The sequence below is a fragment of the Carlito syrichta genome, unplaced genomic scaffold (genome assembly GCF_000164805.1).
Source record: "Carlito syrichta isolate Samal-C Ts95f unplaced genomic scaffold, Tarsius_syrichta-2.0.1 Scaffold288787, whole genome shotgun sequence".
In the NCBI taxonomy this organism is placed as follows: Eukaryota; Metazoa; Chordata; class Mammalia; order Primates; family Tarsiidae; genus Carlito; species Carlito syrichta.
Window position 1 is genome coordinate 104,514 of NW_007232883.1, and position 26,685 is coordinate 131,198.

Here is a 26,685-nt window from a genome sequence, read left to right on the forward strand (position 1 = left end):
AAATCAAAAAATTAGCCAGGCATGGTAGCACACACCTGTGGTTCTGGCTACTTGGAAGGTGGAGGCAGAAGGAACGTCTCAGTCCAGCAGCCAGCAGGTCGATGCTGGAGATGCTGTGAGTATGCCACTGCACTTCAGCCTGGTGACAGAGTGAGACTCACAAAAAAAAAAAAAAAAAAAAAGGATGGATCGCAGACTGGCAGTGCAGCGCTCAAGACTGCAACATTTTCTAAATGACTGTTTTAATATAACCAAAATGGACTTTTTGCAGCCTGTAACAATGTCACTGCACAACTCCCTGAGAGGCAGGCTTCTAGGCTGGGAGGAAACTCTGCCCAGGGAGGAGGTGAAGTTGCCCTGACACTGGAAGGGACATGAGCTGTGAGGTACAAGCTGAAGACAGGTGACAGGACACACCTTTGTGTCCACTTAATTCTCAGACAGGGTGTGAGGCAGCCAGAGAGACATTTAATATTCACTGAGCTTCAGGAGAATGGATGGGTCCAGGCCAATGCTAACGCTGTACTCAGCCTCCTCAGCAATGAGCCTCTCAAGATACAAACTATAACCTAGCCAGTGGGGAGAAACAGAAGGGAGAGGGAGACAGAGGGGGGGAGAGAAAGCCAGCTGGAGGGGAGAGGGGGAGAGGGGAAGAGGAGGAGAGGGGGAGAGAGAGAGAAAAAGAGAGAGAGAGAGAGAGAGAAGGAGGGAGGGGGGAGAGAGGAGATGGGGAGAGTGAGACAGAGGGAGAGACAGAAGGGAGAGAAATATAAGAGGTGGGAAAGAGAGTGGGGGGAAGGCAGAAGGGTGAGGAGGAAAAGGGGAGGAGGAGAAGAGGGAGAAGAGGTGGGGAGTGAGAAAGGCTTGGGGGAGGGATATTGCACCTGATGCCCACTCTAGTGTTTATCCGTGTACCAGCAAAGAGTAACACTCACTTTGAAAGATAATTATACATCCCAGGTTATCCCTGAAAGAGCCCTTAACTCAAAAAAGGCACACAGTAGAGGTTCCATGAATGAAAACTGTGTCTTTCTAGTCCAAGGAAAATTTGTCTAGGTAAACTGCTGGCTTTTATAGACAAACCACAGCCCCCAGGCCAAATGTGGCCCACACCTGCACTGTAAAGAAAGTTCTACTGGAACACAGCCATGCATTTGTTTGCTTACTATCTACAGCTGCTCTAGACATTCTATCAATAGCATAGCAGAATTTTGGAGGTGCCATAGAGACTCTGTGATCCACAAAGCTGGAAACATTTACTGTCACCCTTTACAGATGGTTCTTATTGCCCCTGTAATGCAGTACCCCCAAATCTGAGAGGGCTTGTGTGTCATGTTTACTGATTTCAAAGTTACCTTAATGTCCAGCAGGGAGAGACATTGGTTTATTACACTTATGGGAGGGACACTGATGGCAGCAGGTAGGTGATGACTGTGGAGGAATATGAGACCCAATTAGGCCAGCAGCAATTAGGTAAATTGAGTAAACTGAGGAAGGGAATCCTAAGATGACAACTAACAAATGTTATAAAGAGACTTACTGATAACAGCAGAAAGCTATAAAACCCAGTTAGACAGCTATAAAACATTTGCTGTTAGCTCCTACTAAACACAAAGTAGTTAGCCATTCACTGCATTGCTGGTGTATGGTAAAAAAGAAGCAGTTAACTATTACTGTTAACTAACCTTATATTAAGGAAACAAAAGACCATCATCAATCAGCCACTTCCCAAACCTCTGGAAATTTCCATTCGCAGACTTCCTTCCAAAACAGTTCCCTGGCCCACAGTGGACCCCTGATATGGTCTTATAAATACCTTTATCTTTTTTATAGAGTGATTTGAATTCTTCTGGGTATATTCCCAGTAGGGGGATGGCAGGGTCATATGGATGGTCGATTTTTAGAACTTTTAGGAATCGCCACATGGTTTTCCACAAAGGCTGTAATAGTTTACACTCCCACCAACAGTGTAAAAGGGTTTCCTTTTCGCCACATCCTCTCCAGCATCTGTTTTTTTGGGTTATTTATGATGGCCATTCTGACTGGAGTTAGGTGGTATCTCAGTGTGATATCTGAACATGTATGTTTATCAGAGCCTTGTACACAACAGCAAGAACATGGAACCAAACGTGCTGCCCATCAAAAGGGGACTGGATTAACAAAAAGGCAGTACATATACACACAATGGAATATTATGCAGCCATGAAGAAGAACAAAATCATGAACTTCGCAGCAACCTGGATGGAGTTAGGGTCTATAATACTGAGTGATCTTTCACAGAAACAAAGAACTGAGTATCATATGTTCTCATTCATAAGTGGACCTTAAACAACTATCGTAATACTACAGGAAAAGGATTGACAGTAGTGGGAGATCGCAGGAGTGGGGGGATAGGGAGGTGGGATTGACAGTAGTCGAAATCTGCCTGGGCAAGGGGGGACACACCTCATCAACAAGGGTACCTGCACAATGAATATCTGTATACCTAACTCTGAATTGTACCCCACAATTTTAAAATATAAATATGTAAATACATACCTTAATGCAGCCCCTGCCTCTTTGCAGACAGCAGACACTCTCTGCTGTTTGACCCATTGTGCCCTTCACAACATATCTTCCCTTTAATAAATCTACATTTCTTAATTCATAACTGTCTTGGCGAACATTTTCACCCCCAGTGACTCCAGCCATACCCAGCCTGCCACACATGGCAATGATAAAATAATTTACGCCTCAAAACAGCACAGCAAACAGTTTTATTATCAAAAAAGTTAATTATTCAAATTTCCATGCAGTGTTCACAATCACATTAAGAGTGAAGACTAAGCTGTCTTTGCGTTGGTTGTTTACCTGTATCCCCTGACTCTTTAACCCCATGACTTGTTACAGGGTATATTCATATCTGCGGAGACCAGTCTTGACCAGGGGCTGTTCCCTGGAGGAGGAGCAGAAAGAAGCCAGATGAGGGGGAAAGAGGCAATGTCCAGACACTTACCCCCCAGCGCCTAAGATCAGGTCCGGGAAAGTGAAGGAACTTAGGCTTCCTGTCAGCCCCCACCCCAAATGTAAGAACTCCAGACCACCTAGCCAGTGACCAGATTGTGAACCACTATGTAAATCTATGTTAAATGCTCTAGTATCACACTTTTTAAAAGTGAAAGGAAATACATGAAATTAAGTTTAATAATATATTTTATTTAGCGCAACATATCCAAAACATTGTTTTGCGATATAATCAACATACAATTTTAATGGAGCACATTACATTGTTTTCCATACTAAATCTTAGAAATAAAGTGTAGATTCTCTACTCACAGCACACCTCCATTTGGACTTGCCACATCTTGGCCTGTCACAGTGGCTGGGGATTGCCATATTGGAAAGCAGCTCCAGAGGGCCTGTCTTCCTGCTGCAAGGGCAGTTTCATGCCTGTAACCTGGCCCTGGATGAGGCTTCATAGTGAACGCCTGTGGTTTGAGGTCTCTGCAGAGAAAGCAAGTCTGGACCAGGCAGGTTCCCACCCTACAGGGGCTGTCTCACCAGGTAGCCTCTCCCTTATAAGTTTGGGAAATCAAGGAAAAACAAATTTCTTTATTAGTGAGAAAAAAAATAGCTCAGTGCACTCTGAGCTACCTGAGGTATGCAAAAGTCATCAGGCTTAGAGAGACAGGTCTGTGGGACTTCAGTCACACATACTCCAACACTCCTACACACATGCCCAGGGCAATTGCTTAAAGTTCTTTTGTTTCTCGCCAGCTGCCTCACCCACTGTCTTCAGGTTCCTGGAATCTATGATACAAAGAACAGTGTATGCCAAACAACAGCTTATGCATTTTAATATAAATTCTTGGTAACCACTTAGGAGTGGCCTCTTCTTTTTCCTTAAAATTCCAATTGTAACCACTGTTAATGGGAATGTATATTCAGGGCAACTTGAACCTATGTCCTGAGTGCCATGCTCAGATGAGTTCAAATAAAATGGGCTCAAATAAACTCTCCATGTAATCACACTTCATGAATCTTGCTATTTAAGGTTGACATTACTTAGGGTTAAGACCAGTGACAACATCATTGGTGGGACCTGCGGTGACAATACCACCCATGATGGGCACACACCACATGACTCAGGGGAAAGCAAGGCCTGGGGGCAGCTCTTCCCAGAAGATTCTAGGATAGTGTGCTCCTTCCTGGTGAGTCCCGCTGCTTTCTACTGTGGGGTGCAGTGGACAGCCTAACTGGGGATTCCATGCTTCACTTGTGGCCCAGCCAGCAGTCAGCTGGAGGAAGTTTCATTTGAAGAGAGGAAGTGATGACTTTCTGTGGCTGCCAGTAAAACTCCAGATACACAGGACTTGACGTGCAGCATTCACCAGGAGCCTTCGATTCCCAGGAGATTGTCTGACCTGGCCTAAACCTCTTCAGAAGCAGTGCCCTCACCAAGGGCTTGGGACGCGCGTGTCTGCTCAACACTCAGTACCACATTCTGCTTTCATTTCTGAGTTATTTCCAGTTCACACTGGTTCTGTCATCCCATCATGGTCAGAAGACAAAACACTTGAATGTCAAAGCACAGATCACAAAACCAATGTCAGAAGCATGCCCAAGCAGACCCAGGTTGAACACATTTAGTTTTAGGTTAAAACCTTGCCAGAGTCGATATGCCATTCTCCAAGGTACCAAGGCCTTCAGGTCGCTGAGAAGTGGGGCAGCCCCAGACCATGCAGGATCTTTTCCAAGGAAAAGAGTCGTGCTTTCCAAAATGAAATGCCTGCTGTTAAGGTCCCCCACTGGAGTGCAAGCTGAAGCCATTCTTCTGTTTATTTTCCTTTCCAAAGGCGCTACAGGCATCATGACTGTGATTCTTAAACCACAAGCTATTATGCTATTGCCTGACTCAAAGACAGTGTGTTTTATCGAGCAGAAGGAAACCCAGCTTCTGCTGCCAAAGGCCCAGGGAGGCTCCACAGGTGGACAAAGGCTGTGACCCTCTAGGCCAAGGGGCCCTTGAGGCCTGCACCTCAGCACGGCCTATCCTTGCATCTTTGGACAGGCCCATCCTCAGCTCCCACTTGAACAACCTCATACCCCATCTCCTGGGTCACCCAGGTGGCAATTAGCTAATGCTCTTCATGGGAGAGGCAGGAGAAGTCTCGGCCTCCTGGAAACAGAGCCCATCACTGTGTGTCCCATAGAGTGAGGAAGAGGGTCTCCAGGTAGGAAGAAGGGGAAGGAACCTGAGGGATAGCAACAGGGGAGAAAGAGTGGGGAGGAGGCTTCTTGATGTTTGCAGCATCCTCCTGTCAATCCTGCGGATGAGCAGCTGTCAGAGCAAAGCTTACAAGTAAGCACTGGCAGGAGGACAGGGAAGCAGATAAGAAGTCAGGGAGGAACAGAACTTCAGTGTGAGGTCTCTAGCCAGTGACCAGATTGTGAACCACTATGTAAATCTATGTTAAATGCGAGCACTGTGAGCACTGACAGGGGGGACAGGGAAACAGGTGCAGTCAGCAAGGAACCACATCCTAGCATGGGGAGGCACAACTTACAGGCAAGCACTGGCAGGAGGACAAGGAAACAGGTGTGGAAGTCAGCAAGGAACCACAGCTCAGGCAGAGCTTGGGAAGAAAAAGACACTGGAGGTGAAATCCTGATATCAGCTTTTGTTTCATCAGAATAGACTCCAACTCTGGGTGGTTACTTTCTCATGGAGCCCACCTCATGAGACATCATCTGTCATCTCCTGCCAACCAAGAGACAGGAACTACAAAAGCCACCTGCCGTAGTCTCCCTCCTTCTGAGGAAGGCAGATATGCTTTCTCGTTGCACATGTTGCTGCTTCCTTCCAGCCACTCCCTCCTCTGGCATCCCAGAGCCCGGCTCTCTCAAGCCCTTCTGGGGCTGGGACCCTTCCCTCTCCTTCCATCAGACCTCCAGTCAGGTGGTCTCTCTCCTCCTACATCTCCCAGTGTTCTGCTGAGTGTCCCCCACTGATCATGGATGGAATCCCAAGCCCAGTGGACACTGGGCATCACTCTAAAAGTCCTCTTCAGTGCTCTCCCAGATTTTCCCAGCTTCTTGTCCCACATCCCCATCTTCAGAACATGACTTTCCTTCTTGGGACTTTTTGAAGAACAGCATGTTTATCCAAGGCCTTGCTTCCTTCTTTCCTATGTTAAACTCAAACATTGAGCTGCATCTCCTTGGCCCTCCTCTAAGAACTTTCTCCATCAAGTTCCTCTCATGCTTTTAGATCCTCCGTAGTGATTGCCATCTTCCTCTGATCTGCTGTCATCACCATAAATTGTCCTGCTGTCCACCCCAAGCCCTCTTGAAGCCCATGGGCCTCATCAATCATATGATTCTGTGTGGGAGAATATGTCAACGGTGTGAAGAGAAGAAACACACAGCACTTGTCTGTGAGAGCCCAGAGTGGAAAAAGCTGCTAGAAAAAGATGTGTACATGACACTGTAGGGAGCATGCCAGAGGCACATTGTTCACGTTCTGAGGGGAGCACAAGAAACTCTAACTCCTTCACCCAGAGTTGGGGGGTAGGCAGAGCTGAGAAGGTTTACAAGGAAGACAACTTTGAGGTCAATGTTCAGTGGTGAGTAGGAATATCACAGTCCAAGACAGGCATGGGAGACCTCAGAGCAAACATTCACCTGCACCACTACTGTCTAAGCTAACATTAATAATTTGTATTTTTCCAGAAAAACATCCACTCGATACAAATTCTCATGTGTCATGTAGCACATACCATTGTTCAGTATAACTTTAACCTTCCTTCCCTCTGCTGCTGTAGTTCCTTTTTTAATACCCAATTTTGTTCCTCTTTGCAATTCCGTTCTCTTTCCTGATTGATGCCAAAGCTCTATCTGTACCATCAATAGTGCTTACCCCCAAACCCACCTCCTGGCTTACAGCTCCACCATCTCTAGTCCTCCCATTCAGTAAGCTGAACAGTATGTGTGACAGCTCTATCCTCCTCTCCTGTGTTACTATCTTCATGTGTCATTTTTCCTCAATGTAGAGACAGTTACACTAACTCAGGCTAGACATTATTCCCAAGCACAGCCTCAAGGCCTACCACTAACTCTGAGTGCTATGATTCCAGGAGTTGAGAAAGCAGCCTGCAAATCCCAGGAGAGAGCAGAGCAAAGTCCTGGTGTGCGAGTCAAGCTTGCTGTGTGTCCTGAGAGCCAACCTCTCTGAGCCTAACCTTCCTGTAGAATAAAAAAAAATGCTCTGCCAAAAAATTTAAAAATAAAGTGTATAAAGCAGTGTTTTAGCACTTTATAATTCCAATACTTTGTAATTCTGGTACTTCGCAAATGTTCTTCAAACAATGTGCATTATTGATTTGTTACTACTATTGTGAATTCTGTTAACTATGATTACTATTACTTCTACTGTTACTATTTTGTCTTTTGATTTGTTTTTTGGAAGGTGAGGCATTTTTTTCCTCAATAACTACAAATAAAAATAAGAGGGAGAAAAAGTGCATTTTACCTTCCAAAAAAGTAAATCAAAAGAAGTAACAATAGTAATAGAAGACCACAGTGTCAGCAGAGTTGGTTGGTTTCCTCTAAGGCCTTGGTTTATAGACAACCATCTTCTCCTCGTATCCTCCTCATGTGGTTGTCTGTCATGAGTGTCTGGTTCCTAATCTCCTCTTCTTGTAAGGGCACCAGTCATACTGGATTAGGGCCCTTCCATATGATCTCATTTTAATCATCTCTATAAAGGCCCTCCAAATATAGCCATATTCCGAGGTCCTGGGGCTAGGGCATCAAAGTGTAAATTTTGAGAGGACACAATTTCGTCCATAACAGTGTTCAGTACTGAAGCTGTCACATCCTCCCTTAAACAAGACCACTTCCTGGCTTTTTTTCTTGGGCATGACTCTGGCTCCAGCACTTAGTTTTCATCCTTGAAGCCATAATTTGCTCCACAGCCCTAGCAGTCAGTCATTAAATCCTAAAATGTATTTTTCTATCACTATTTCAGGTCTTTTTCCATAGTAAAACTATAATTTCTGGACTACGGGAAGGGGCAGACATGTGGCCTTCTCAGTGGTGGTCTCACCATCTGCCTCTTTGTCTAGCAGCCCATCCTGCACAGTGCCCCTTCTCTCCCTCTTTTCTCTCCTTGCCCTCCTTCCTTCCCTTCATTTTCTCACCTTATCCCCTCCCTCCCCTTAATATTTGCTCAGAGGGTACTTTCTACACTTCTCTGTCTACTGAGGCCAGAGTTCCCACAACACAGCTCTAGGCTGATGGCTATGCATGGCACTCACTTACTTGGTGGGACAGTTTGGTGTCAGCAATCTCAGTGGGGATCACCCCTCTGCAGCCCTCTTTATTTAATCCAGGAGCACTTCAACAGCTCAAGAACTACAGACTTTTCCAGGCCACATTGGGGCAGCATTCTCAGGGTCCACACCTGCAGCAGCAGGAGCAGACCCACATGTGTGTTTGGCAAGGAGGTGACACCATCCTGGCAGAGTAAATCTCCTCTCAGGTTAGCCCTTAGACTCTTCCACATGCCCACTGGGCCCAGTCTTTCTTTGCAGCCCTGGATGCATGATGGCTTCTGGCCAACACTGGTCCTGCCTAGGGAACCCTGGGTGGAGAGCGCTAGCCTCCTCTTTCACTACTGGACCAAGCTCTAAGCTCAGGGGAGCCTGGGAGGGCAGCAAGAGTCCTACCCAACGTCTTAAAAACCTTATACCTAATAAATGCCCAGAAAAAGAGCTACAGCAGTAGTGTCAAGTGGTGGCAGAATTATTTTTAGGGAGGAAAACAGCAATGACAGAACAAGGAGACATCTCTGATTTGTTCTTGACTTCAGCATTGCTTGATTTTATCATTTTACAGAGAGAATGCATCCATACACTACTTCTGTAACTGGAGAAACACAGAGACAATAAGTTACTTAAAAATATTATACTAAAGGCAAAAACAAAAACAAAACATTTTTAAAAAAGATTTGCCAAATTTTGGAACTTCAAGTCACCTAAAATATTATTATCCTAACAGAAATGCTGTTGTGTTTTTCCATGTGTATGTATTTTTTGTTCACATGCACATCTTTTACTCAGTGAAACCACATAGTATGCAATATGGTTGTTTGTTTGTTGTTTTTTTTGAATTGGAGTCTCACTCTGTTGCCCAGACTGGAGTGAAGTGGCTGCTCCAGGCCACTGCAGCCTCGACCTGCTGGGCTCCGGCAATCCGTCCTCCTCAGCCTTCCAAGTAGCTGGAATTACAGGCATGTGCTACCACGCCCGGCTGAATTTTTGATTTATTGTAGAGATGAGGTCTCGCTGCCCAGACGGGTCTCGAACCCGCGGGCTCAGGCAATCCACTCACCTCAGCCTCCCAAAGGCGCGGGATTACAGGCTGAGCCACCGAGCCCAGTTTATGCAATATGTTTTAACATCAGAAGCTTATTAGAATAGTAACGAAACTGACCCAACTTCTCCATAGAACTAATGACTACAGGATTTAAAAAATAAATAAACATAGAAATTGGCCTTCCTGACCTTAAAGATGGAAAGTTACATTTGTCTTATCTGAGTTCCTTTCTGGGAAATCAATCCTTGGGCCTATCAAATTAAGAGACTGAACCTCACCAGATCACCACATCCAGGCAACGAGATGCCAGACTCCACATGTTTTCCAACTCCTCTTTTTTACTCCTCCCAAGTGCCTGTTTTCTACATGCCTGCCCCATTATATTAACCCCTGAGCTAGGCACAGTAACTCACATCTGTAATCTCAATGCAGCAAAAACTTGTTTCTAAAAAAATAAAATAAATTTAGGCCAGGCGCAGTGGCTCATGCCTGTAATCCCAACACTTGGGGAAGCGGAAACAAGAGGATTGCCTGAGCTCAGGAGTTTGAGACTAGTTGGGCAACTTGGTGAGACCTTGACTCTACAATAAGTCAAAAAAAAACAGTTACTTGGAAGGCTGAGGCAGAAGGATCACCTGAGTCCAGCAGGTCAAGGCTGCAGTAACCATAAGCATGACACTGGAATCCAGCCTGGGCAACAGAGTAAGACTCTAACTCTAAATAAATACATACATACATATATAAATTCGCCCCTGACTTCAGTGGGCCAGGGAGATGAATTTTTTGACAATCTTTCATTCTCCTTGGTTGATATTACCCAAATAAAAAGGCTTCTTCCCTGAAAATACTCACCTCTGTGTGGTGAGCAACAGGGCCTGACCAAACCCCTGGTATTCAGCAACAATAGTCAAGTTCAAAATTCTGGCCTGATGCCTTGGAGAGTCTGTAAACTGTGCACTGGCCCAGGGCTCCCTTACTTTGCCTGCTGGGGGGAGGGCAGGGGCACCCGAGGGCAAAGTGCTACACCTGTCTGCAGAGGGCCTGACCTCCAGGGGACCACTGGTGTGTGTTGTTCAATAAGGAATTGTGCCCCAACCTGCCTGTGTGTGGGTGCAGAGCAACTGCAGTTGTGTGGGAGCCTGGGGATGACAACATCCACAATGCCTTGTGGTTCTTCTTCTGAATTTCCTGCACAAGAAAGAAATTAGCCAGGCTTAATTGGAAAACACAGAGGTCATCGTTCCCTTTCTCATAGAGGAAGAGTCTGAAATCATGAGGGCAAAGAAGTTCTTTTTAATGAGTCAGGATGAACTACATTTTATGTTATTTTGAGGCCTATTAAAATGGCCTTTTAGTGTAGAATATCACATTTCAGGAGGAAAACTTTAAGCACAGATAATCCTCATTAAATTGATCCTGTTTTAAAATTCAGATTTCTTTGTTTAAAAAATTCAAACATACTATACTTATAGTGACATGGATACATAATTACATCAGTTAACTAGTTTTTTGCATCAAACCATTTGCTGAATCTGAAACCATGGAAGTCTACTGGGAAATTAAAAATTCAAATAATTTTTCTTTCCATTTTTACAACACTATGTTCTGGAGAGTTCTCACTAGGCAGTATACATTTTTCTGTGTTCTAAACCAGTACATATGCAGCAGAAGAATATGATCACACAAAAGAAAAAGAAAAGAATGGATAGTCCCACCATGCTTGGTGACTCAGCCTGTAATCCCAGCACTTTGGGGGGCTGAGGCGAATGGATTGCCTGAGCTGGCAGGTTCAAGACTCACCTGGACAACTAGGCAAGACCTCGTCTCTACTATAAATCAAAAACTAACCAGGTGTGGTAGTGCGCGCCTGTAGTTCCAGCTATTTGGAAGGCTGAGGTGGAAGGATTACCACAGCCTAGTAGGTCGAGGCTGCCATGGCTGGGAGCATGCCACTGCACTCCAGTCTGGGCAAGAGAGTTAGACTCCAACTCAAAAAAAAAAAAAAGGCGGAGGGGAAGTCCCATGTAGAAGTCCTTGTGTTTGGTGAGGTAACTTTCAGGAGGTTTTGGGTTGACTTGATTTTAAAATGGTCACTATGTTTGGACACATACTTTGACTAGCAAAAGGCACAAAAGCAGTGTCTTTGCACATCTGTTCTTAAAACTTATTGCTGTGCTTACATAGTTTTAAAATTGTGTATCTTGTAGAAAGATGTGTTCATGTCAGAAGTCATGTTGTAGTAGGAGAGAAGGAAAGTTGCTGGAAATTTTCCAGAGCCTTCATCAAGATACTCTTCCACAGAGTATCTAAGCAAGCAGGTAAGAAGGTGAGAAACCAGAGAATCTGTTCTTGCATGGAAGAGGTCAGTTGCAGAGACAGAGAACGGAGACTCAAGAGCTTCTACGTTGGCAGAAAGTGCTAAGTTAGACTCATTGAAGGAGGATAATAGGAAGAAAACAGGCAAGAATGTCACTCAAGTACTATTATACTCTAAGCACTGTGCTATGAGTTTTTTATGCCTCTTGTATGGAATTTTTGCAAGAAACTGGATATTGTTTATAGCATTAACCCTTTATTATGGAAGAGAAGGTGAAGGCTCAAATAAATTTATCTACAGAGCTGAGGTAGAAATTCACTAGTACTGCTAGGCACTGAAGTTCTCGGGTTTCCTTTAATACTTAAAATGTCAGAATTGATTTCTAGTTGCATAACTTTGTGGTCAGAAAAGATATTTTGTATGATTCCAATTTTCTTCAACTTGTTAAAATTTGTTTGTGATCTAATATGTGATCTATCTTGACAAATGTTCTATGAGCACTTGAGAATGTGTCTTTGCTGTTGTTGAGTTGAATGATCTGTATATATGTCTGTTAGGTTTATTTGGTCTACCGTATTGCTCAAGTTCACTGTTTCTTTGCTTAGTTTCTGTTTGGATTATTGAAAATGGTCTATTATAGTTTTCCACTATTATTGTATTGCTATCAGTGTCTCCCTTCAGTTCTGTCATTGTTTGTTTTAGGTACTCTGACGATGAGTGCACATATACTTTTAATTGTTACATATTCTTGGTAGATTGGCCCTTTTATCCTTTTTTTTTTTTTTTGAGTTGGAGTCTCACTCTGTCACCCAGACTGGAGTGCAGTGGCCGCTCCCGGTCACGGCAGCCTCGCCTGCTGGGCTCCGGCGATCCTTCCGCCTCAGCCTTCCAAGTAGCCAGAATTACAGGCATGCGCTGCCACGCCCGTCTGATTTTTTGGTTTATTGTAGAGATGAGGTCTCGCTGCCCAGGCGGGTCTCGAACCCGCAGGCTCAGGCAATCCACTCACCTCAGCCTCCCAAAGGCGTGGGATTACAGGCTGAGCCACCGAGCCCAGCAGCCCTTTTATCATTATACAGTGTCATTCTTTGTCTCTTGTGGCAGGTTTCAGCTTAAAGTCTACTTTGTCTAATGTAATCATAGCTGCCACCATTCCCATTTGGTTGCTACCTGACTGGAGTAGCTTTCTTCATTCCTCTACTTTCAGCCAATGTGTGCCCTTAACTTTAAAGTGAGTCCTTTGGAGAAAGCACATTGCTGGATCTTCCTTTTTTATTTTTTAATCCATTCAAGCCACTTTATATCCTTTGATTACAGAGTTTAATTCATTTACATTTAAAGTAATTATTGTTAGGGAAGGATTTAAACTTGCCATTATGTTAACTGTTTTCTGCTTGCCTCAAAGCTAGGGCACTTTGTGAGACTACAAGATGACTGTGATCAAATTTTGCAATTAGGCCTAATGAGAACAAAGAACATCTCTCAAATAGAGACACACCAATTACAGTGCTCCCCTACTGTAAGATATTCACAAGGAGACAGATAAACAGTTTTTTGTTTGTCCTCCTCCTCCTGCTCTTCCTCCTCCTCACCTTCTTCATCTTCCTCTTCTACCTTTCTCCAGGCAACTTTAGCAGGAAACTTTGCACCATAAAACTTTCCTTTAATCTTATAATCAACTACATCATTCTCATACTTCTCCTTCAGCTTCACTGCTATAGTGATGTAAGCCTGCTTTTCATTATCACATAAGTTATTCCACATCTCTCCCAGGTTTTTTTTGCAACATCTCCAATAGAGATGCCAGGGTTTGTGAAATTGATCTTAGGGAGAAATTCTGACAGAAAAGAAAGAATCCAGATGGTGGCCTTCTGACGGCAGTAGGGTCCTTTTTTTTCTTGCCTCCCTTTGCTGGTCCATAATCCTTCATCTCCTGATCACAGCACACTTTATCTGCCTTTGTCATTTCATCAAACTTAGCTTCTCTTTCCCAGACATTGTCTCTCACCTCTCAGAGCACTTCATGGAAAATTCTGCAAAACTGACAAGGACCTCTAGGTTTCTCTTCTTATGCTCTTCTCTGCACATCTGCACAAAGAAGGCATAAGCAGACATCTTTGCCCTTTGGTTTCTTGGGGTCACCTTTAGCTATTATGACTGTATTGTTCACTAGTCTGGGCAGTGCAGGGCACGATGCGTGGCTCAGCATTCCTCTGCATTGCACTAGTTGCCTCCATGAGAGCTGCTCTGGAATCTTTAAATCTCAGTCAATTAAATTGCAGTCCTTAAATCTTTTTGTATACATTACGATCTTTAATAACTGCTTCAAACTTTCTTATGTACCATACCAGAGAGTAAAACAATTTTGAAAACCTTAAAGATAGCCTACATATTTACATGAAAATTAAAGAAAGGTCTAGAATTTAAGAGTCAGAAAGAATCTTGAAGATAATCTTGTCTACACTTTCATTTTACATGTGAGGTAGCAGATGTCTGAGCAGTGAAGTGATTCCTTTAATGCATGTTGTTGAGCATCTACCATGTGCTGGACACCATTCCATGTGCTGGAGATACACTGTAAAGTGGAGCAAAACATGCAATATTCTCTGTTCTATTGTCACACACATTCTATTTTGAAGAAGAAATGGGAATTTAACCTAACCTTTCTCTTTCTCTCTCTTCCTTTCTTTCCTTTTTTATATCCTAACAGTCCTTTAAATTTTTCATATGTATATAATATGCAAGATTGATAAAAGAACACCCATATTTAACTTGAAGTTATAAAGTAATTAAAGCTACAAAGTCTGTTTCTGGAGGAACCCAGCCCCAGATGGAATAAGCTCAATGAGATAAAATTAAATAAAAAAGGAAAGTTTGATCATCCAGATTACATGCCTCTGTAACAAAATATAGTAAGCTGTCCAAAGAGCAAAAAATGTGGAGTCTCCCAACAGAACCGCACTGAAGGTATTTTCTAATGTTAATTGAGGGACAATTCTATCACAAATTTAATTGACAGGCACATACTATACCTTTTGTATTTTGTTTACAAAATTGAAAAGCCATAGGAAAAGTGTCAGTTCACATAAAGGGTACTATTTCCAAGAATAATAAATTCTTTAAACATTTGTTGCTTGTTTGTTTTACTGATAGTCAGTTCTTTCAACTAATTCATAAAGAACGCACCACATAAGTTGATCTTGCAGAACTGTGCTATGTGTATCTTGAAGGGTCAGAAGGGGCCTCAGCAGCTGGGCACTGGAGAGAAGGTGACTTTTATTGTCCTCATGCCACTAATTCAGCATCTTTCTCTCTCCCAGTTCATTCCCTTTCCTCCCTGCTCCTTCTTTTTTTTTTTGAGTTGGAGTCTCACTCGGTCGCCCAGACTGGAGTGCAGTGGCCGCTTCCGGCCACCGCAGCCTCAACCTGCTGGGCTCCAGCGATCCTTCCGCCTCAGCCTTCCAAGTAGCCGGAATTACAGGCATAAACTACCATGCCCAGCTGATTTTTTTGATTTATTGTAGAGATGAGGTCTCGCTGCCCAGGCGGGTCTCGAACCCGCGGGCTCAGGCAATCCACTCACCTCAGCCTCCCAAAGGCGCGGGATTACAGGCTGAGCCACCAAGCCTGGCTCCTGCTCCTTCTTAAGGTGCCACTGGGTGTCACATCTTTGAAGGTCTTTTATTTATTTGCTCATTTAATAAAATACCTTGAGAGCCTACTATCCTCTCAGGGTGTGTAAAGCAAATAAGATTAATTCTTGCCTTTAGTAGGTTATAAATTCATAGAGGTTGCAAATTTGTAGGGGAGATACAATATGATGTGTGTGATTATTCTTAACTGATCTGACTAGTCCTTGTTTATGAACTCACTTATCAGACATTTATTACACTGGACTCTGGGATAGGTCTATGGTATTACAGAAGCGTGCACAAAGTGTTCTCAGTATGAAGAATGAGTAACCATGTGCCTGAATGGGATCAGTAAAATGGCACACCCCACTGTGATAATCCAGGACTATTTCATTAAGAAGGCATTGTTCAAACTGACCCTTGAGCAGTGAGCTGGTTCCCAGCATTCAGATACAGGGTGGGAGGGCATTCTGAGTGAGAAGCACTCTTCTTTAATCCCATAGACCTATCCCAGAGTCCAGTGTAATAAATGTCTGAGGACCCAAAGCATGAACGTGACAGTTATCCTGGAAAACACACGTGCAGGTGAGTTGCTGGAGCATGATAAAGAGAAAGGGATCAAGTCGGTTTGGGATGTGTTTCCCATACCACCACTGATTCAATGGCTCTTGTCTTGATAATTCAAATTCCCACACAGGACTTCCAGTTAGAAGAAAGCTGGAAAGAGCATCATTCCCAGTCTTGTAAAAAAAAGTCCAGACTTTCTGCAAATTAAAGATTTTCTTGAACCTATTACTGAGCTGAGGTGTTGGCCCAACTAACTAACCTAAAATTTAAGGAAGGGTGGGCACCTGCAAGGAAAAATGGGGTGTGAGCACCAGCTCACCTGAGCAAACACATGCTATATACCACTATTGAAAGTTCAGCCAAAAACTTCTAACAAACTGACAAAGGCAGACTGAACTAGCAAGAGCATGTAGAAATCCCAAAGCATCAACGAAAGAAGGAATTCATATTCACTTGCATCCTCTCAATGTTAACCTTACTGAACACTCACAGAAAAGACAGGCAAGAGAATGCATTCCTGAGAAGGCATCTGTGTGGTGCCAGTCCAGCAATGGGTCCGCACCAGGCCTGGATTGTTCTCCAGGATCCCCTTATGGACCAAAGACCAAAATTCCTAGGAGAATACCCCCAGGCACTGCTGAAAATCCATGCAGCCAGGGGAAGGAAACAGAAACAAAGTCTGAAGCAGAGGCCTAGAGACAAGAATTGTGGCTGGACTGAAAAGAGCAACATGGGGAAGGACGGGACCTAAGGACAGGAGCTAAACGCCCACACAGCCAAGATTCACAGAAACAGAGCCTGCCAGAGGCTGAAGCTCAATCAGAATAGCTAATGACAACCCCACTATAGCCCCACCAGGTGAACAAGTGTGGCACCTGTTCAAATAATAGGATACAATAATAATTTCAGGGAGAAAGAAAAGAAAATAGAGAGAGGCTCTCTTTGAAAATCAATGCAAAGAAAAGAATTAAAAATAAGGATAAAAAATACACTGATAAAAATCCCTCAGGCAAACCAGTCCCCACCCTAAACACAAGGTAACCCTAGAGGAATTTGAAGGTTATGGTGCCCTGAAGATAACCATAGCAACAACAAATCACAATCCAAGTCAACTCCTGGCTAGATTGAATCAAACCCCCACATTAAAGGACTCCTGGGCCTTAAATGAATATTTGCCTTGGTTTCTACTATCCACCCTTCAGAAAAAAGTTTGAGACATAAATATGTCAGAAACACACAAACACACACACTCACTCAAGAGATAATACAATCAATGAAACCAGACTAAGGTATGATACTTTCCGAAATGTTAAATAACTGAGATTAATGTTTAAAAATTGAATGAAAAATGTGGACAATATACAAAAGCAAATGGATACTTTAAATGGAGAGATAGATAGAAAGTATTTAAAAATCAAATTAAATACCAGAAATGAAAACCATATTAACAAAAATTAAAAAGTACCTTGACAAGCTCACTAATAGACTTAAAGTAATTAGTGAACTTGAAGTTAACTTGATAAAAATTACCTAAACTGAAACACAAAGAAAAAAAAAATAGATGAGGACCTTGATCTGAGGCGAGTGGACTCCAGTCAGCAGAGGGAGGAGTTGCAGGTGCTGCTGGGTCAAGACTGTGATACTCCATAGCCTTTTCTCCTGTACACACTTCTGCCTGCTGCCACCAACAAGAGTCATCATTAATCAAGGTTAGGAGAGGGCACAATGCACACATGAACAGCACCCTCAGACCCACAGTAAGACCAAGGGCCTGGAAGTTTCCAGCTCTCCAAGGCTTTGAAGGAGGTACTTCTCCCTTCCTCCCATCCTCTAATGCCTGGCAACCCGAAGGAGGCTCCTGCTGCTGAGACAACCAGTAGTTCTGAGGGTCTTCAGAGTTTCAGCTTCTTGTTCATTGCCATCACAGCCACCTCATCAAACAAATCTGATGAGGGCTCTGGTATGCAAGAAGAGGAGGATAGTCCAAGCACCTCACAGGTTACACAAGATCCCGAGAATGTGCCCATAGATGCTCTGGATCACATTTTGCTTTTCTTGTGAATTTCATGCTTCTCACGTATTAAATGAAAGAGTCAATTACAAAGGCTGATATGCTGAAGGTGATCACCAAAGATAAAGAGAATGACTTCTCAGAGATCTTCCTGAGAGTCTCTGAGCACAGGGAGATCATCTTTGGCCTTGACATTAAGGAAGTACACTCCACCTGCCACTGCGATGACCTCTTCATCAAACTGAGCCTCACCTATGATGAGATGCTGAGTGCTGAAGAGGGTGTGCCCAAGACCAGTCTCATTATACTTACCCTGAGTGTGATCTTCTTCAAGAAGGGCAACTGTGTAACTGAAGAGGAAGGTTGCAAAGTGGTGAATTTGGCAGGGCCATGTTTTGGAAGTAAGCACTTCATCTTTTGGCAGCCCAGGGAGTTCATCATCCAAGATTCTATGAAGGAAAAGTACCCAGAGTACCAGCAAGTGATCCTGCACAATTTGCATTCTTGTGGGGTCCAAGAGGTCATGTTGAAACCAGCAAGATGAAAGTCCTAGAGTTTGTGGCCAAGGTTCTCGGGAGTGACCCAAGTTCTTTCTCATCTCTGTATGAGGAAAATTTGTGAGATGAAGAGAGAGTTGGAGACAGAATTGGAGTCAGGGATGGTTCTGCTTCCATGGGTATTGTAAGTTTCAGTGCTAAGTCTGGCAGCTCCTCCCCGACCTAATGAAGTCAGGGATAGATTTTTCTTCATGTAGCATTTATAAAGGGTAGTTAGTATTCAAGGATGTAGACTCACGGTAGTGCTGGAGGGAAAACAGTATATATCATCTACGTGTTTCTATTTGGTATGTATAACTTGACAATGAATCCTTTTATCTATTGATGGATGTATTACTCAAATGTTCTTTCTTTTAATAGAAGTTTAATTATTCTCAAAATCTCCTATGTACAAGTGATATTGATCACATATTTAATGGTATTCATTAGGTTTAAGAGTAACATGATTCCTAATTTCTTCAACATATTATACAACCATTCATTTGTTTTGTGATAGGAGTAAGATATCATGGCATTTCTATAGGCATTTCCTTCTTGAAAATATGGGAGAAGTCAGCTTTAACATACTTGGGATCAACAGAGAGAACTAGAAAAAGAAAATCCAAAAGACATTCAATTCTTGTCTTCCTTATCCCCTTTAGTCTCTTGTTCAGTAAATTTAGATGATAGTCAAATCCATTTGCTTAGCTCTTTCCAGAGTGTATTCCTCATAAATCTTAATAAATTAGAAAAACAATAGAAAAAATAATAAAGCATCCAAGAACTGTGGAACAATATTAAACCATCTAGCATGTGTAATTGGAATCCAAGAAATTAAAGGGAGGGAGGGAGGGAAAGAAGGAGGGATGGGGGGGGAGAGAGAGAGAGAGAGAGAGAGAAGAAAATTAGTCAGGAAAAAAATGGTCAAGAATGTTCCAAAACTAATGATCCCAAACCACAAATCCAAAAAGCATAGAAAACATCAAGCATAATAAATGCCAAAAGAGCAAACAAATCAAAATTAAACCTACATAAGCCATATTCAAATTTCTGAAAATGAAAGAAAGGAAATTTTGGAGGCAGTCAGAGAAAACAACCACATTACATTCATAGGAACAAAGAATTACAGAAGGACATCTTGTCAGACTATGCAAGTCAGAAGATGACAGGTAACACATTTAGAGTGCTAGAAAGAAAAATATGTCAACACAAAATTGCTTATCCAACAAAACATGCATTTCAAAAATAAGCAGTTGCAGAAATTCCACTCCTGGGAATGTCTACACAAGAACTAAAAATGGGTACACAAATTCATATATGCATATGTTCACAGTAACATTTTTCACAACTGCAAAAAGGTAGAAACAGCTGAAATATCCACCAATGCATGAATGTATAAACAAAATTTAGTATATTTATGCAACAAAATATTTTTCTGTAATTTCTCCAAAGAAGATATGCAAATAGCCAATGAGCACATAAAAGATGCTCAATATCACAAATTATTAGGGAAATGCAAATCAAAACCAGAATGAGATAGAACTTCACACTCATCTGATTGGCTATCATTTTTTAAAAAGAAACTTAAGTACTGAGGAGGATGTAGAAAAATTGGAACCCTCTTGTGCACTGTAAATGGGAATATAATATTGTGCAGTCACTATGAAAATCAGTGTGGTAGTTCCTAAAAAAACTAAGCAATAAATACCATATGATTCACTATTTCTAATTCTGGTTATATACCACAATAAATTGAAAGAAGAGGCTTGTACAGATATTTGTACACCCATGTTCACAGCACTATTATTCACAATAGACAAAGGTGGAAGCAATCCAAGTGCCTACTGATGGATGACTGAGTAAACACATTGTAGTATACACATAAAATTGAATATTTTTCTGCCATTGGGGATGGAAATGAGAAGAGGTTGAATATATAGGGTTACTAGGGAATTGTGGGGTGATAGAAATAGTCTATGTCTCAGTTGAAGTGGTGGTTACATAAATGTATATATTTTCCCAAACATATTGAATTATACACCTAACAAGGATGAAATATGCTGTATGCAATTATATCTCAATTACTCTGAATTTTTAAAAACTGAATTAAAATATGGGCTTTTGGTCCCAGATCCTCACATTTCATAGAAATTGTTATAAGACAGACCTTTCCACAATGTACAAAACGCATGCTCACATGAAAACATGTACTTGAGTACATGCCCCAAATATCCAAAATTAGGTGGGAGGGGAAACCAAACAAGTTTTTTAATGATGAACAGATTAAATAAACTGTTAATCAGAGCAATAAAAAGGAACAAACTACTGATATCTGCAACAGCATGGCTAAATCATAAGTGCATTTTGGTAAATAAAAGAAACCAGACTCAGAGGCCATGACTCTATCCATATGACATTCTAGAAAAGGAAAAACTGAGGTGTGGAGAACAGATCCTGGGTCCAGGAGTGGCTGAGGGAGGAGGGACAGGGAAAAAGAGTATATAGAATTTCTTCTTCAGGTGAAAACACTGTTGAAGTCTTGAATGTGGTGATAGATATGTAGCTATGGATTCTTCAAGATTCATAGAATTCTATAGCAGAAGATTGCCTTTTATTGCATGCATATTAAAATATACAATTGCCGGGTTCAGTGGCTCAGCCTGCAATCCCAGCACTTTGGGAGGCTGAGGCGAGTGGACTGCCTGAGCCCGTGGGTTCGAGACCCACCTGGGCAACTTGGCAAGACCTCGTCTCTACAATAATTCAAAAACCAGCTGGGCTTGGTAGCACATGCCTGTAGTTCCGACTCTGACTGTTGAATGAGCCCTCAATACAGACTGAGGAAATGCATGGAATTAGCATGAGTACTTTCTGTCACAGGCACAAAGCCAGGAGTAGTTGAGACATTCAATATAAAATTTTCAAATGTATTCTTAATAACGTGGATAAAGAGTAGAAACAGGAAAGATGCAGTCACTCAGGAGGCAACCCAGCAGAGGGCCTCCTGAGCAGAGTAACAGAAATACCAGAGGATGTTCTGAAGCACACAGAAAAGCGAAAGCTAAGGATTCCTCTACGCCTCCATTTTTTCCCCCTAAATGAAGAAACATCTGCAAATATTTCATGGGTATGTGAAGTAAACCTCCTAATCTGAAAGTTCTCCAATCCATGATGTCTCCCTTTCCCATGACTCTGTTTCTGTCTGATAGGCTCATGAGGGGGGGAGCCCAGAGTTGGATGTCTCAACTTCTCCTGGCTTCGTGCCCGTAACGGAAAGTATTCATGCTAAGTCCATGCATTTCCTCAGCCTGTACTGAGGGCTCATTCGACAGTCATAGAGCCAGATATTGATAATGAGAAGAAGTGTAATAAACACCCTACCTGCTAGGGGCTTTCAGTCACTAAGACTTACAGCACATGCGACGGGCCAGAACCAGTCTCACAACTGGTCTGCTTGGCCAACCTACTTTCTGTGTCCTCTGCCTTCCATTACATGGCAGTGGAAATCTAACTGGGTTTTATGGCTAAAAACATCTAGTGTTTTGCTTTCAGGTGAAGCATCTTGCATCAGTGAGTCTGCACAGCCCTCATGGGCTCCCGTGTGAGCCAATGCCCCATCACTGCCATGTCCTCCATCCCTGAGCCCACATCCTCCCACACGTGCACCTACAGCAGCGCAGCCATGTCCATCATCCTTGTACCTACACCCTCCCTAGATGTGCAGCCAGTTGAGTTGGGAGCTTTGGGTTTTTACTGGCCTGTCCCCACGACCCCATGCACACTCCAATTGCAACACCCACCACACTGATCTGTGGCTGCAGTGTCTGCTTGTCCCCCTCTGTGAGGATGGAAGCTCCTGCAGGCGGAGGAAAGGGCCTAAACTGTCTACGAGTCCTATGTCCCAATACAATGTGGCTGAGTTCTGTTGACTGGAGACAAAGAGCACAGGTAGGAGGATTGTTCGTAGGGCTGGAATGGGGCAGGATGGAAGAGTGGTGCCCAGTGTGGGCTCACAACCCTTGCTCAGAAGTCACAGATGGGTCTGTGGCCACATGCTGGCGCCCAGATGACTTTCAGAGGAGCAGCAGTTAGGGCGCTCAGCTATCCTGGTGCCTGTAGGACCAATCACTCTCCAGGCTGTTTACAGAACGGAAAGTCCTGTGTTAATGGTCGCTGACGATGCTGATTTATCTTGTTTATCCAACAGCCTTGAATGAAGCAGCACTGTGATGGAACTAATAGAGTGCCTAATGCAGTCACAGATCACTGCAGCTGTGCCGCTCAGAGCTGGCATCTTATACTGCAGGACTTCTTTTCAATTAGTCTAGAAATGTATCACATGTGTAGCTCAACTAGGTTTGAAAAACATGAAGTTGATAACAAACTAGGTATGTGGCTGCTTGTGAGTGGTAATTTATTACTAGAAGCTGAAGGCAATAATGTTATCTGCATTCTCTGGAAATGTTTAAAATGCCCACCTAGTGAAAACGATGAGCCAACATAACAAAAGAAGATCTCGTAAAAATGATCTTCCACCATTAACAAAAATAATTTCAGATGAATCTTGGAAATTTTCTGCTGTCAAGAAGTTCAGGACTTGGTTCTTAAAACAAGACAGTGATTCTTCAGGTGCTGTATTTTTTTTACAGAATTAACTCCCACGGGATTTTTCAGCTCTGAAGCTTTGTTTGGAGTCCTTGCTTTATCCTCTGTAGGTGGAATCCTAGGCTTTAAGAGCAGAAACTCGCCTCTAGCACCAAGTTCTTCAGCCATCCACCATGCTCCCACTCCCATGTGTGACTCCAGGAGCTTCCACAGTTTGCTCTGGCCCTGGAGATCAGGTTACTGACAGTACAGTGGTGTCCCTTCACTCCCCCAACTCTGACGCAATTTTTCTTAGACAGGGCTTTCCCAGAGGGTGCTTTGAGGGTGGCCTGGGGAAGTAAAACAAGTTGGGTTGGGCCCTCACTTCTGTTTATGCCTCTTGTTTGATTGTCTGCACCTTACTTAACCTTTAACTCTCAGTTTTCTGGCTTCTTTCAGGGTGGCCTACAATGTGTCAAGTGTGTCTTTGTGGATTCATATGGTCATCTACTTTGCATGGCTGACGTCAGGATTGAATGAGATGACAAGGAAAGACCCAGCCCAGCCGTAGTCCCAGCAGGGCTGTACCTCAGAGCTCAGTGGACTATACAATCCATTCATTTAGAAAAGGAAAAAAAATCCCAGAAACCTTTAGCTAAAAGTCCTAGAAATACATAGCATGCTGTACAGCCCACAGCTGTCCCCAGCGTCCTAAATACTGCAAAGGCAGGTAAAAGCAGCACTAGGTTTATATAGGACAGTTTTCTAACAGAGCTGAGTAGTCAAGGGTGAGTGAGCTGGCAAGCATCCCAGGTCCAGGTGCCCAGTGACTTTCTGTGGCTGGAGACTTCCTGGTCAAAGAACTCAGAAGTGGCTGTGACTGGAGGTGAGGCAGATGTACATGCACCAAGTGGGCCTGGGAATTTATCAGAAGCCAAATGAAAGGACTGTGTGTTGTCAGGGTGGGGTCAGGGGCAAGAGTCAGGACTTTGCAGGCTTCCTAGAGAAAATCTTTCCCAGTGGAAAAAGATCTTTGCTTAGAAAGTCAGGTCTTCAAAGAGCCTGTACACAGGAGGGGGAGAAAAGCTGTGTGCACTGAAAGCACCAAGAACTTGCCTGTTACCGAACCAGAAGCTCTGCGTCAAGATCCCTCTGAAAACCAAGGAGAACCCAGCAGTCATTGTGCATCCCGAGGGAGACCATATGCACCCTGGGGTGGGTCATGGCTAGGCACAGATAGCAGTGGGGGTGCAGCTCATGTGCCATGAGATGCAGGGCAACACGTGTGCTGCATGAGGGAGGTCCACGTGGGGGAGGGGGGGCTCTTGGTCTCCACTGGACTTGCTGTGTTCAGTCTAGGATGACTGGGGGATGGAGGTGGAAATTTAGAGGCAAATTTTTACACATGGTCTTCCCTACTTTGTTTAGGCAACAACTTCAAATGAGTTGGGGTCTATCTATAAATAGGCAGTATTATAGCAACACATATTGTTGGTATTTATACTGCTGCTGTGCTGAAACCTACAGAGCATTGACTAAAGTTTCCAGTAGGTAAAAGTATGCAGATGCTGAAAAGCATGGCAGCCACCTATATCACTCTTATCTTAGATAAAGGCAGTGTGTTATAGAGACAACAATTTAAAAGGGAAATATACACATATATACATTGATGAGATCAGGTGAGTTCAGCGTGGTATGGCTAAAGACAACATTCACACATTGAAACAGAAACCCTCACTTCCAAATGATGGCATAGAGTAGTGATTTCCAATCTTTTTGGCATCAGGGAATGGTTTTGTGGAAGGCAATTTTTTCATGGACTGGGGAGTGGGGGATGATTCAAGTGCATTATACTTATTATGTAGCTCAATGGTAGCATTTGATTCTCATAAGGTGTGTGCAACCTAGATTCCTCGCAGTCACGGTTAGCAATAGTTTTTACACTTCTATGAGCACCTAATGCTGTTGCTGATCTGTCAGGAGGCAGAGCACAGGTGGTAAATGAGAGCACCCAATGCTGACCACCTACTGTGCAGCCAGGTTTCGAACAGGCCATGTACAGGTTCCAGTCTGCATCCTGGGGGCTGGGGATCCCAGGTGTAGAGACTGCATTTAAAAATGACATGCTCTCAAGAGTTCATTCATGTATGTATGTGTGTGTGTGTGTGTGTGTGTGTATTAGGGATTTTTTTATTCCAATGTAAACAGCACCAGAGAACTTTCATTCAACAGCTTTGCTACTTTCCCCTTCATTTTCCATAATTCTTATCCGCAGTACTATTACTTCTTCCTCTCTATAAAAGGGCTGGACAGCCTAAGTAACACTGTTTGGTGTGTAAACAAAAAAATTAAAGCTCAGAACACATATAGGATTTCTTTTTTTTTTTGAGTTGGAGTCTCACTCTGTCGCCCAGACTGGAATACAGTGGCCGCTCCCGGCCACCGCAGCCTCGAACTGCTGGGCTGTGGCGATCCTTCCGCCTCAGCCTTCCAAGTAGCTGGAACTACAGGCGTGAGCTACCACACCCGGCTAATTTTTTTTTTTTTGTAGAGATGAGGTCTCACCAAGTTGCCCAGGCGGGTCTTGAACCCACGGGCTCAGGCAATCCACTCACCTCAGCCTCCCAAGGCGCGGGATTACAGGCTGAGCCACCGAGCCTGACTACATATAGGATTTCTTTCACATTTTCATTCCACAGCACATCAAGTGTTGTTTATAAAGCTCTGCCAAATACACTACAAAAATATATGAGAAAAATCATATCTGTTTTCAGCCAATAAATATTAATATAAAAAATGCCTTATAACTGGAATATTTTAGAGACTCTGCATAACTGCAACCTCTTGAATCATCAATTGCTTTCTTCATAAATACTTATATGTATCCAATGTATATTTATGATTAGTCTACATGCCCATATTTACTATATGACAGCCAAGTGAATTTTAGGTTCTTCAAGCAAAAGTGCTTCTGACAACTATTTCTATAATACTCCTAATTCCTCAAAAAAATTGTTTTAAACCTGTGTAGAAATGTGCACAGCAATTTCTAAAAAGTAAACCTACACACCAAAACATGCTTTGTCAGGAAAACTAATCCATGCACTTGAATATATCCCCAATATCTTATTTTTATTAAAGGTAGACCAACATAATTAACATTGTCTAGTAAGCTATAGCATTAAATTATTTGACTCCAGAAAATGTCAAAAATTAGTCGACCAAAACTTTAAAAGTAAACACTTCCTTTTCGTCCCTTACATCAAAAAAGGGCTGGTTGAACCAATGTAATCAATATAACTGCATATATATTGTTCCACCTCAACATTTCTATTCATTATTATCTTATCTTCACATTCAAATCCTTTCTTACAAAGGGTTCCTGCCAAAAGATATGAGCACAAAACACTAGGCAGACACTCTTCAAAATTTTACTTCACTAACTTCAGGTCAAATTTCCACAGCTGTGTTCTGGTCAATTTGCTATCCTCGCTTGGTTTCCCAAAATGGTAGTACCAAAATACTTGTGGGGTAGGGAGAAGAGACCACTTTCAGAAGCACTGCATTTACTCAACTTCCACAAGGCAACAGAGCTGGGTATCTGATTATTCAACAAAACAAAGTTTTAATAGCATCCAGGAGGGCAGACAGGAAAACCAGGTTGTAGACACCCTTCCATTT

At 43.0% G+C, this 26,685-nt stretch overlaps 1 pseudogene; it reads right to left on the reverse strand.

Moving 5' to 3' along the window:
* The window catches only part of LOC103255967, a 317,052-nt pseudogene that overhangs the window by 14,887 nt on the left and 275,480 nt on the right, over positions 1-26,685 (reverse strand).